Source organism: Zea mays, chromosome 10, assembly GCF_902167145.1.
Source record: "Zea mays cultivar B73 chromosome 10, Zm-B73-REFERENCE-NAM-5.0, whole genome shotgun sequence".
In the NCBI taxonomy this organism is placed as follows: Eukaryota; Viridiplantae; Streptophyta; class Magnoliopsida; order Poales; family Poaceae; genus Zea; species Zea mays.
In genome coordinates, this window is record NC_050105.1 from 22,853,064 (window position 1) to 22,865,958 (window position 12,895).

The following is a 12,895-nucleotide window of genomic DNA, read 5'->3' on the forward strand; positions in this document are numbered from 1 at the left end:
CTGTTTTCAACAATCTCCCAGATACTAGGATGGAGAGAAAATAAATGACTACGCATTTTATGACTCCAGAAAGAATAGTCTTCTCCATCAAAGTGGGGAGGTTTTCCAAGAGGAATTGATAGCAAATGAGCATTAGAGTTGTACGGAATACGAGAATAACCAAATGAATAGTTTTGATTAACCAGTTTCTTCTTTGACGAGGACTAATCGTCGTCGTCGTGTGGTGAAGAAGACGAGGCATCACTGTCGTAGTAGATGATCTTCTTGATGTGCCTCTTCTTCTTCCCGTCTCTTTTCTTGTGACTCGAGCCTGAGTCGGTTGGCTTGTTGTCTCTAGGCTCATTGAGGAAGGACTCCTTTTCCTTATCGTTGACCACCATCCCCTTTTCCTTAGGATCCATCTCTTTGGGCGGTTAGTCCCTTAGATGAAGAGTACGGCTCTGATACCAATTGAGAGCACCTAGAGGGGGGTGAATAGGTGATCCTATAAAAATCAAACACTAATAGCCACAAAACTTAGTTATGAGTGTTAGTACGGCTAAGTAGCTTGAAGCGAGTTCTTGTGAACACAAACAATCACAGAGAATTCAACACAAGACACACAATTTTTATCCCATGGTTTGACCAAGTAACACTTGCCTACTTCCACATTGTGGCGTCCCAATGGACGAGGGTTGCACTCAACCCCTTTCAAGTGATCCGATGATCAACTTGAATACCACGGTATTTTCCTTAGACTTTCTCCCGTTTGCGAGGAATCTCCACAACTTGGAGCCTCTCGCCCTTACAATGATGATCACAAAAGAAGCATAGAAGTAAGGGAGGGGAGAGCAACACACACAAGACTCAAATCCACAGCACAACCACGCACACAAGTCACAACTCGAGCTCGAAGTACAACACATGGAGTTCGCAACTCAAATGGAGCTCAAATCACTAACACAGAGAATCAAATGCGTGGGAGCGGAGTCTGGATGCTTTAGAATACTCAAGGAATGCTTGGGTTGCTCCTCCATGCGCCTAGGGGTCCCTTTTATTGCCCCAAGGTAGCTAGGAGTCGTTGGAGACCCACTTGGAAGGCAATTCCTTCCTTCTGTCGAGTGGCGCACCGGACAGTCCGGTGCGCCACCACACAGGTCCTGTAGACGGTCCGGTGCGCGATCTCCTTCCAAATTTGGCATATCCGACTGTTGCTCCTCTAGGCTGATTGGCGCACCGGACACTGTCCGGTGCACCAGCCGACCGTTGGAGCAGTACACGTGTCGCGCAAAGATTGTGCGGCCGACCGTTGGTGCAGGCGACCGTTGGCTCACCGGACAGTCCGGTGCACCACCGGACAGTCCGGTGAATTATAGCCACGTTGTGCACCGGACAGTCCGGTGAATTATAGCCATGTCGCCCCTTTGCTTTTCCCGAGGGCGACGAGTTCGCCGCGGATGACTCATCGGACAATCCGGTGCACCACCGGACGATCCGGTGAATTATAGTCGTACGCTGCCGTCGAGTCTCGAGAGCGGCCTTTTCACGTGGACCAGCCTGGCGCACCAGACACTGTCCGGTGCACCACCGGACAGTTCGATGTGCCAAGCTGAGCTGAAGTTGGCTGCACCGAGCCAAGTCTTTTCGGTTTCTTTTCTTGTTGTTTCTAGCACTTAGACAACCTCATTAGTATTCAAAAACAAATGTATTAAGTCTAAAATCATACATTGTCTTTGATTTGCACCTTTTGCTTGTTTAACACATAAAGAGTTCAAAACATTTGTGTTGGACACTTAATCACCAAAACACTTATATAAATGGCCCAAGGGCACATTTCCCTTTCACATGTAGTCATCGGCCCCACCTAACATTCTAACAAGATCATCATATGAATGGTCATCATCATCAACATCATCATCATCATTTATATCATTTAAATCAGTGATGATTTTTACCTTAGCATCTCCCTTTGCCATGAGACAATGAGGGGATGAGAAAAGTGAAGGAGCTTCCTTGATGGCAATTCCGGCATTAAACTTGGATGAGGTGTCATCATCATCATCATCCGAGCTATCATCTGAATCCCATTCAACTAGGTAGGCTTTGCCATCTTTCTTCTTGTTGTAGAATTTCTTCTTCTTATCATCTCCATCTTTGCCCTTCTTCTTCTTGTTAGGGCAATTCATGGCGATGTGACCGGGTTCCCCACACTCAAAACATTTTCTATCATTGAAAGCATTTCTTCTTGATGTTTGGCCTCTTCTAGGTTGACCCCTCTTCATCTTCATAAATTTATTGAATTTCTTTACAAATAGAGTCATATCTCCATCACTCTCACTTTCATTTTCTTCATCATCACTATCTTCTTTTTCAATTGACTTAGAAGCTTTAGCTTTGAGAGCGATTGATTCATTCTTCACTTTCTTTGCCAAACTTATAGCATCGGCTTGAGATTTCTTAAATATATCTTGAGTAAGAATTTCCCCCAATACTTCGGTTGGAGAAGTTGTAGATTAGATAGATCACTTATTACTAACATAGTCACAATGGTCTCATACTTCTCTGGAAGAGATCTAAGGAACTTATGAGTGAAATCCACATCCGGTACATTAAAACCAAGTCCCTTGAGTTCATTCACTATCTCATTTAACCGATTGAACATATCGGATACACTTTCATCTTCTTTCATAATGAATTGCTCAAATTTTCCTTTGCACACATATAGCTTGGCACTCTTCACAATTGTAGTTCCTTCATGAATTTCCATTAGCTTAATCCAAATCTCATGAGCAGTTGTGAGATTCTTGATACGGTTGAACTCATTTATGTCAAGAGCATCATAGAATACATTCATGGCTTGATCATTTGTAAGAATGTTTTCATTGTCACTAGCTGATGGTTCATCTTCTTTCAACACAACAAACTCATCCTTGACAATTAGCCAAAATTTTCCACCCATTGCTCTAAGATGCATTGACATTCTTATTTTCCAATAGTCGTAGTTATTCCCATCAAAATGCGATGGCTTCCCAATGTGCACATTGTTGTTACTAGCCATTTTGTCCCACTCCGGGATGATTAGATCCACAAACAATGGAGTCCTCGGCTCTTATACAACTTGTAGGATCTAGGACACCGACTAAAGGGGGGTGAATAGACGGTTTTGACTAAAATCAAAAACACTAGAGAAATTTAATCAATATGACAAGAGGTATAAATTCTCTAGTGAGAACAAGTAAACAATCTATGAGAAACAACTATGGTGATTGTATACTCAAAGAACAATATGCAAAATACTAATCAATTGCACGGCAATAAGTAATGCAAGAAAAGAAAGACACCGGATTTTATCCCGTGGTATCGATGATTTGCCGATCACCCCTAATCCACGTTGAGGTGGACTTCAAGCTCTCACTTGCTCCTCTATCAAGACACGGCTTGATCTTTGAGCCAAGTGGACAAGAAATCACTCAATACCTCGTTTCCACTAATGTCACCTTTGCCGCTCCGGTGAGGTAGGCGCGAACCTCTCACAATCGACACCGCGGCTCCTCCACAATCTTCTTGGAGAGCTCGACGGAGACAACACCCGAGCCGTCTAGGAGGCGGCAACCTCCAAGAGTAACAAGCCGATGACGCTTGCTCGGTGTACCACCTAGTGCTTCAAGGATCACCAATGGATGCAAATGCACTAGGAACTCTCAATCGCTCACTAGAATGCAATCTCAAGCAAGAAGTGTGAGAGAATGAGTGGGAGGATCACAAATGAGCTCAAAGTGTGCAAGGAATGTCCAAGAGAGCCCTCACACACGAGCTCCCCTTCTATTTATAGGCCACATCACAAATCCAATCGTTATGTGCAAACAACACACATTATGCGCACACACGGACGGTCCGCGCCCTGAGGCCGGACGGTCCGCCGTACATATAACGGCTAGTTTTCCCGTTTGAAATCTGTCAGAGCTGTCAGAAAAGCGAGGTCCGGACAGTCCGCCAACCTTGGCCGGACCGTCCGAGACCTGGCAACTTGGAGCACCAGTGCTCTAACCAAGAGGAGTTAACACATGCGGACTGTCTGCCCTACAAGGCCGGACGGTCCACGACCTGGGAGACAGTACTGTCCGGGCTTAGACCCCGGACAGTCCATAGTACAAATGCCCAAAAACACACAGTCCCTGCCCAAACCAATTTGGCACCTGCGGACGGTCCGCCCTACAAAGCTGGACGGTCCGCACAATAATACAGGGACTGTGCCGAAAACAACCTTCTCTGCTCAGGACTACGGACGGTCCGGCCCCAAGGCCCGGACGGTCCGGAGTACAAATGTACAGGAACAGCGAAGTTAACATACTTCGGACTACCACTGGATGGATCGCGGACGGTCCACCCACTTGGCCCCGATGGTCCGCCAACCCCATAACTTAACAACTTTTCAAACACGCTTTTGAAAAGATTTTTAACTCTTGAAATTGGAAAAGCTGTTAGTCCTCATGCAAATGCAACCACTAGATGCTCTATGAGGAACTAAGTTTGACACAGACAAATGTCATTGACCCCTCTTAATAGTACGTCCATCTAGCTAACTAATCCGGTCAAATATCTTCTCTAAACTCCTGAAGACCGGCAAAAACAAAACCTATGTTATACCTTTGCCTTCACTTGATCCACAACCAATTCTTATAAATCTCCAAGATTTTCTGTTCTATGTGGTCCAACCCTGCATTCTTATTTCTCCAAGAACCGTTAGTCCACAACCAGTTGTCATTAATTAACAAAACATCACTAAGGGGCCTAGATGATTCACAGTGATTCGTCAGGGATTTTACTGGCCCGCGATAATTTGCACGGCCAACTGAGTCACCAGGTCATGCAAAGCATGCCAAAAGTTCTCTCCTCGCTCAGGCAACCCTTCGCAATTCACCAAGCTCATTGCCCACACATGGCCGCTTTAGCGTTGGGGGCTGGACATCGTCGGGCCACTGCCTACGGCTCAAGGGAACCTAAAGTTCACCTTCATCGCTGTTGAATATTTTACCAAGTGGATCGGGGCAAGAGCAGTCTCCACGATAACAGCGAAGACCGCCCAAAAATTCTTTTGGCAAAACATGGTCTGCCAGTTCGGAGTCTCGTCCGAGCTAACAGTCGACAACGGCAAACAGTTTGACGGCCAGGACTTCCGGGAATTCTGCAGTTCCATCGCCACCAAGCCAGTCTTCGCCTCCATCTACCACCCACAATCCAACGTCGTCATCGAACGCGCCAACGACAAGATTTTCAACGCCATTAAGAAAATGCTCCTCGACGACAAAAAGGGCAAATGGGCAAACCAATTACCCGAAGTCATATGGGGGCTGAATACGATAGAATGCCGAGCAACCGGGTTCACACCCTTCCTCCTGATGTATGGATCCGAAGCAATGACAACGCAAGAGTTAAAGCACGGGTCCCCCGAACAAACCAATCCGCCGTCCTCAACGTCAATGAACCAACCTCCAAAGATCTCATTGACGGAGACCATGTCCTCACCCTGCAGGCCCTAAACAAGAATCAGGTCCAGACTAAGGCATGGCGTGAGAACAATGACGTCCCAAGAGAATTCAACGAAGGGGACCTAGTACTCGTGAGGACCACTAGGACAGAGTCCCAGGGCAAGCTAGAGCCGAAGTGGGAAGGGTCGTACATAGTCAAGACGAAGGCATCCCCAAGTGCTTACAGGCTAACAACTTCATCCGGCGAAGACTTAGAACACTCATGGAACATCGATAATCTCCAAAAAAAATATTTAAAATCCAAGGCCCAAGCGCCTTTGTAATTCTTCAAACAATGTCATTGAGGCCCACACTCTTTTCCTCCATGAGGTGAGGTTTTTAATGAGGCGGAGCCATGTAATATACCACCAAAAAGCCCCCACAAAAAACTCCAGCAAGCATCATTACCATGAGTGTCGAAAAATACCGCATCGATGGTCTTCGACATTCGACATATAAATAGTCACCGCAAGAGGTAGCCTAGACTACCCTCGCGTGCGACAAATCCGAGCAAAAGCCGCCTAAGGGTGCAGCCGGATACACACAATAAGTGCACGACATCACCCTATGGGTGCGAAGTCTTTACTATAAGACATCCGAGCAAAAGCCGCCTAAGGGTGCAGCAGGATACGCACAATAAGTGTGCGACATCACCCTATGGGTGCGAAGTCTTTACTATAAGACATCCGAGCAAAAGCCACCTAAGGGTGCAGCCAGATATGCACAATAAGTGTGCGACATCACCCTAAGGGTGTGAAGTCTCTACCATACGACAAATCCGAGCAAAAGCCGTCTAAGGGTGCAGCCGGACATACATAAATATGCGACATCACCCTAATGGTGCAAAGTCTACTACGATCCCCTCAAAGGTGTGAAGTATGTACTATCCGGCACGGTCGAACAAAAACCACCTAAGGGTGCAGCCAGGTACGCGTCATAAGCGTCCAACATCACCGTGGAAAGCGAGGTCCCCATCCCATTTACGTGCCACGCCACCACGATTACAAGTCAGGACAACCTCACAACAAGCGCAGCACGTAATGTCATCATAGTTTACATACACACAGCGAGGGGCCCGCCGGTCACATTGCACAAATAATACAAATCACATCTTGTTGACCTCCCTCTCTATTGCGAGCCGGGGAAGGGCAGCGTTTTCACTCACTACCGCAACACGAGAGCAAGGGCAGCAAACATGCTACATCGGCTCAGCCTTCAGAATAAGGCCTGTCTCACGAAAGTTAAACAACATCATCTTCAACTCCTCACCCTCAAAAAGATTCTGTAGATCCCCCTCCCCAATACACGTCCCAGACGTCGAGGATAGAAAATCTCGTTGGCCGCCCCGAATTAGCGGAAGACGGGACCGTTCCATCCCCATCCGTTGAAGCCTCCCACTTCGCGACATCTCGCCAACATTGTGTTTCGACACCACCTTTCGCCGGCGGTGCTCTTCGGCCATCGCCCCAGCTGGGGGAGCAGACACTTCGCGCACTTCAGGCTGCGGCAAGGACTCCGCAGCGGCCACATCCAACGCAGCAAAATAATCTAAATCTTCATCAGAAGACTCCTCAATCCACAAAAATGGACTCTCAAAATCACCCTCGTTTGACGACCAAGACTCAGTTTCCGAACCAGACGAATTCCCATTAACATGCACTGCATTCGCAGCCGCCACAAAATTAATACCAACATCAGTAGGGGTTGCTTGCGCAGGACCAGACGTCGGAACCTGCGCAGCAACCGACCCTCAGTATCACAAAAAATAAAACCGTAAACCCAACACCCCTAACACGACCCTGCTACCTACGAAGGAGCAGCCGCCGCTGCAGGGTCTTCGCCAGCCGGCGCAGCCGTCGCTGCAGGGTCTCCGCCAGGGTCGGCTTGTGGCGCCGGTTGCTCTTCAGCCCCCGTCCTTGCATCTTCTGTCGAATTTTTTGTTTTTTAGCCCCTTTTGTGACAAAAATTTACGTTTGGACCCCCAGAAATTTTATTTGCAAGTTTGGACCCGATGCTCGGCGCCATAGGTTGTGGCGCCGAGCTAACACAGCTCGGCGCCACAGCCTATGGCGCCGAAGTCTGACGTGGCAGCAACGGCTACCTTCGCCTAGGGCTGACCTAGCACTGACGTGGTGGCGACGTGGCCTCGTAGCTCGGCGCCACAGATCTTGGCGCCGAGCTACGGATGCCTATAAAAACGGTCGCGCGGTTGGCCGAGAGCAGCACATTTCCTCTCATTTCCAAACTTCGTCAAAATTTGCTGGATTCAAAGATTTGAGTTGGTTCACTTCGTAGACCAAGGTATGGTGCCCAACTGATTCGTTTTGTATATTGGGTTGTTAGTTTCATAGTTGCTCATAGTTTCATAGTTTAATAGTTTGTATAAACCTATTATATTATCATTTCGATTATTAGTTTGTGTAAACTTATTATAAAGCATATTAGGTACAAGTGATAATTATAATCGTTTATTAGATGAAAGACATGTACCGAGAGGCGTTGTGGCAGAAGAGAGGTCGTCCTCGGGAGTTATATCCGGACGTATCTAGTAAGGATGCTCTTGTTCCTCCTGAACTCCCCGTGCCTAACTGTGACTGTGGCAGACTAGCTTGGGTACATCAATCACAACATCCAGACACGGCTGCTCGCTGCTACTACCTTTGTGGCGGTTTGGACGTACGTAGCTTATGACTTGTCACTTAATTTTGTTCGCATTCATTATTTTGTAGATGTCTAATAGTGCTTCATTTCCATTATTTTAGGGGCATCAGAGGTGTTTCTTTTTCTAGTGGATCGACGGTCCTGATAAATTTGACCCTCGATATCTTCTTTTCGTTAATTGGTTGAGTGGAAGGACTAGTCATGAGCGTTTTAAGCATTGGGTACCTCCTCCCCCGAATCCTCCACCAATGACGGATGCGGAGAAGGAGGTAGCAACAGAAAGACGGATGGACTCACCGCCTCGATGCGATTGTGGAGACCGTGCTGTCATCGATGAAGACTATGAGAAGCAGTTCTGTTGTCCGAACATTGATTATGTGAGCCCATCGATACGCTAAATGTATGAACTAGTTATTATTTACAATAAATTACTAATTTTTTCTCCTGCAGCCATACGGGTGGCGTAAGTGTCGTTTCAGAGAGTGGTTGTATGGTCCTTTGTCCCATTGGCCAGAGCCAGAGGTAAAGGAAAAGAGATACAATCAGTGGGCGGAAGAAGAGGTGAAATTTGATCCAGTACTCTGCAAATGTGGTATTGAAGCTAAGTATGGATTAGTTCCTTCCAAGCTTGGTGTTGGATATTTTTGTGGACATATGGTCGATTACGATGAGGTTGGTATTTTTTTTGCACCAGCTGTAATGTTATAGCGGTACTTACTATTTTTTTGTAGGAGATGAGGAAATGCAGTTGGGAGAGTTACGACGACAAAGGAGAGGTGATGCGCACAATAGAGTCCAAGAGAATAATGGGACAGAAGATGCATTGTGGATCTCGGCTCGTCGATTTGTACATTAACGATCGCATACGCGACATGCGTAGGGAAGCAAAATCTGCCTTTTATGATAGCCCGAAGCGTGCAGAGTATAGGAGGTTGAAGGCGGCAGATGAGAAGAGAGCACAGGATGCAAGGGAATGGGAAGCGGCTCAAGCCGAGAAACAGATGTTGGATAATCTTGCTGATCGCCTCAAGGGAAGTGAGTGAGATAAATGATATTATAATTATGTTAGTACAATTTATTTATCTTGACTTTGCTAACTTATTTTGCTCATTATATTTGCAGAGATTGGAAGTGGCGTAAACTATTTGGCCGATGAGGCGCATGCAAGATATGTTCAGGATAAAATGGCAACGGTTGAGCTGATGGAGGAGGAGGAGGACGACACATCTAGATTGAGTGAGCTTATCGCTCTCGCAGAGGTAGGATTACATGAAGAAGAGGAGGACGACACATCAAGGTTGAGTGAGCTCATCGCACTAGCTGAGGCAGGATTACATGCTCAAGAGGAAGAGGATGAGTTTATGTCTCAGGCCGCCGAAGAGGTAGATGCGGCTTATTACAAGAAGAAGTCTGATGAGGCTGAGGATGAGGATGAGCTATTCTCCCAAGCTGCAGATGAAGCAGAAGCCAATTATTACAAGAGAACTGGTGACAAGTGTGATGCAGGACAATGCAGCAAGTGAAATGAGGTTGTCGTTGAGGATTGCGCGACGGATGACTCCAAAGATGAGTTACTCATAGATTATGATTCAGACTAAAGAAACTTGTAGCCTGTTATGTAGTATTTTCGTATCAAAAATAATTTAGAACTTTATAGACGTGTTACTTATTGCTTGTTATGTTTTTTACAATTCACAAAAAAAATTTGCAAGAGTTCCCCTTGTTTTATTAACAACCACAGTTCAAATAATCACATATTATAAGACATGACCACATTTCAACATATAATACATCACAAAATAACATCGAATATAAAAACATCCACAGAACATAGTTCTTCATACAATGTCCACAAACAAAGTCCAAAATACAATGTTTTCAGCGTCTCCAACATGAGTCCAAACATAGTTCACATTACAACGTCTCCAGCATGAGTCCAAATCACAAAGTTTTCAGCATAAGACCAACATCACAAAAGTATTCATTTCCTCCTAGTCTTACCCTTGCCCTTGGCCCCAAGAGCGTCGGTGCCTGGAGTGTAAGGGTCTCGTGGACGCCTTCTACGTGGTGTCAGCTGTGATGGCTGAGTTGTAGGAGCATCCTGCAACTGAGATGGTCCAATCTCCTCCTGACCTGCGGCGCCAGCGCCAGTGTCGTCGTCGTCGTTGTCCTCGTCCTCGTCCTCGTCGTCGTGGGCCACGTCCTCAAACGTGTCCCGCGTCGATCGCGAGGAGCTCAGTCCTGCTGTAGATGGTCCAACTGCACAAATGGGAGGCTGAACGTCCTGCTGCATACGAGGCACAGGCAGCTGCACGTCAACGCCTGCTAGAGACCGACATCCACACCGAGCCGCTGCACGACGAAGACGACGTGATACCCTCTGTAATCGAAATATTAGTTACAGACATATGTTACAACATACAAATAAACAAGTTTTCTTTTAAACATTGATACTCACTGATAGTAACGATAGCGTAGTACTATCTGAAGTTCTCTGTGAGATACGCTCAAGTTCAACAACAGATACGAGCATAGAGTTTCCCTATTCACAAGTTAAAACATTAGGATGCTCAAAACTAGACATAAAGCATTGAATTGAAATCTCTAATTTTAGTAAAGAAATAGTTACCACTCTATCAAGGATTGGAGCAGCCTCAATTTGGGACCCGTGCCGAGCAGCTATGTCGAAAGTTGTGTCTTCGTCGTCTGACGATTCTTGCTCGGCATAGTCTGCAGCTGTCCACTGTCCCTTCAACTTGCACCTAGTCACACCAGCATACCAAATCAAATACCTCCGGAAGTTGTAGTTTGTGTGCGCCAGTTCGTTCTCATAGTTAAGATCCCCCTGCTGTTCCCATTCATCAATGTAATCACGGTCGTGGGTCTCAAAGTCCGTGACCTTCTTCTGTCTCTATCTGTCGAACCTGCAAAAGTTAGAAACATATATTAGTGACTAACTGATATTTCAATTATTAGTTAGAATAAAAAGTGCTTGTAGTCACTCACTTATGAAGTTCTATTGAAGTCGAGAATGGCTCCACCGGAAACTCCTGTCGCAATCCGAACTGTCGAGCAACTCTGTGGGGCAAGTGGTACTCAACAGCATAAAAACAGATTAGGGGACACCTCATTAGGTAGAGGTTCTCGTCTATTGAGCACATGCTGCTCAACTGTATGCTAGCGAAATATGGATCAAGATACGGTTGCCAGGTCACCTGCAAAAGTTTTAGAAAGCACATGTAAGTTTATAGTCATTTTACCAACTGTTTAAGGAAAAAGATAAAAGTAGACAACTCACCATCGAAGGAGTAAGTGCGTCGAGCTCGTTTGAGTACTCCATGTAAGCACGCTAGTGTCGTGCGAATGGCTCCTCGACCTGGTCCCAGCTACCACGAACCACTCACGAGGAGGAAACTCTCTAGGTCGCCCGACGGGTATGTGTGCCCACATCCACAGCTGTAGTAGGTAGACACATCCACCTAAGCTAGCGATCCTCGATGAACGACGACAAGCCTCGCAAAGTTGCTTGTACAGGAAGGCCAACACTGCAGAAGCCCAGCTGTAACCTCCTGTCGTATCCCAGTCAGTCAGGCAGGGCAGAAACATCCATGACGCGCTGTTGCCTGTCGCGTTTGGAAAAAGAACTAAACCAAAGAGATGGAGAATCCAAGCTCGACAATGGTATCCAACCGTCTGCTCGTCTGCACCAGGTGGACACTGCCCAAAGGCCTGCCTAAGCCAGGTCAGTGGGACTCCGGTGTTGTGGCTACCTCATAGGTCATCCGGAAGCAGTCTCCCAAGAAAGGCCTCCACCCTCTGCCTCCATCCGCCTGGTGATGCTTGACCGGTCACTGGATGACCAATAATGCTGAGACCAAGAATCTTCTGGCAATCTTCAAGCATCACGGTCATCTCACCGCAGGGAAGGTGGAAAGTGTGAGTCTCTAGCCGCCACCTATTGGAAGACAAACGAATACAAAATCATTAGTATGCAAAGTAGATTTGATAATTGTAAATATTAAACAACTAGAGAAGTCTTTACCTGTCGACCAGAGCCGTCAACGCCGCTGGGTTGAAAGTGGGCAGCCCACGGCGAACTTGGTACGATACGACGTCCAAGCCAGCCCTCTGTAGGAGAGGATGTACCTCTCATCGTACCTCATCTCCTCCAAAAACCGGTCGTGGGTCCGGACCCGCAGAACGGGCAACACCTAGCAATCAAAAGAATTTCATTAGTCAAATATACGTCGCATATATAAATTCGAAAATTTAATACATGTGCAAAATATTACCTCTCCCTCTGCGGTGAGACGGCCCCTGTGGTGCTCGTCGTAGTGAGGGTCCAGCAAGTGGAACTGCGCCATCCTGCAAATTAAGATATCAACATATTAGAATATAAGTTGTGTACAAAGTGTAACAAAAACATCGACATATTAGAATAAAATTTGTGTACAATAAAATATATCACACCTGACTAAGTGTCCAAATGCATGTACGTGAGTTGTGGCCAAGTCTATCGCATTTTCCGCATTCATTCTGCTCTGGGTCCACGAGAAAGGGGGACGCTCGACCTCTCCTACTGCGACCAAAAACCTAATCCATAACCATGTTGCACCGGCTCCTTTTCCTACTACCACGTTTGTCCCATCGATGTGCTCGATCAGCAACTCGAACCGCCAGCCACCTTCGTCGTAGGCCCTTGTCCATTTCTGCGGTTCCCTCAGCAA

At 46.5% G+C, this 12,895-nt stretch overlaps 1 long non-coding RNA gene across 1 annotated transcript; it reads right to left on the reverse strand.

Annotated features, from left to right (window-relative positions):
• Positions 1 to 12,337: 12,337 nt before the first annotated feature.
• LOC103640940 (uncharacterized) lies at positions 12,338 to 12,681 on the reverse strand. Its single transcript, XR_559946.3, has 3 exons — positions 12,639 to 12,681; positions 12,461 to 12,533; positions 12,338 to 12,379 (listed from the first exon to the last, which is right to left on the reverse strand). It is a non-coding gene; the product is annotated as an uncharacterized lncRNA (long non-coding RNA).
• Positions 12,682 to 12,895: the final 214 nt, after the last annotated feature.